Below are 651 nucleotides of genomic sequence, written 5' to 3' on the forward strand. Positions count from 1 at the left end.
ACTCTGTTTTTCTAAAAAAAAAAAAAAAAAGATGAAATTTAGAACATAAAAGTCTTTTATGTTAATGAAAGACAAACAATAAACCATTCAAGATTGTTGTAGACTGTAAGACACACTCATTTGCACCCATTGACCAATATAATGGTCATAAAAGTGACGTGACATGTGGCCAAGTATGGTGACCCATACTCGGAATTAGTGCTCTGCATTTACCCATCCAAAGTGCACACACACAGCAGTGAACACACACACAAACCGTGAACACACACCCGGAGCAGTGGGCAGCCATTTATGCTGCGGCGCCCGGGGAGCAGTTGGGGGTTCGGTGCCTTGCTCAAGGGCACCTCAGTCGTGGTATTGAAGGTGGGAGAGAGCGCTGTACATTCACTCCCCCCACCTACAATCCCTGCCAGTACGAGACTCGAACCCACAACCTTTGGGTTATGAGTCTGACTCTCTAACCATTAGGCCACGACTTCCCCCATAAAAAACAAAAACTGGCAGACAAAAAAAAAAAAAAGACAAATTTCATAAGCTAAAGTGGATGCTAAGCTTATGTGGAAAAATAAACTTTTTGGACCAAGAAGAAACTTTGGTTTGTTTATTTCAAAGTGTTATTTTGGACAAGTATCCACCTTATTTTTACCGTAA

General features: G+C 41.5%; 1 protein-coding gene across 1 annotated transcript in view; it reads right to left on the bottom strand.

Moving 5' to 3' along the window:
* Positions 1-651, bottom strand: part of LOC107678805 (uncharacterized) — a 3418-nt gene that overhangs the window by 2113 nt on the left and 654 nt on the right. The window lies entirely within an intron of this gene.

The sequence above is a fragment of the Sinocyclocheilus anshuiensis genome, unplaced genomic scaffold, assembly GCF_001515605.1.
Source record: "Sinocyclocheilus anshuiensis isolate Anshui unplaced genomic scaffold, SAMN03320099.WGS_v1.1 scaffold1960, whole genome shotgun sequence".
Classification (NCBI taxonomy): Eukaryota; Metazoa; Chordata; class Actinopteri; order Cypriniformes; family Cyprinidae; genus Sinocyclocheilus; species Sinocyclocheilus anshuiensis.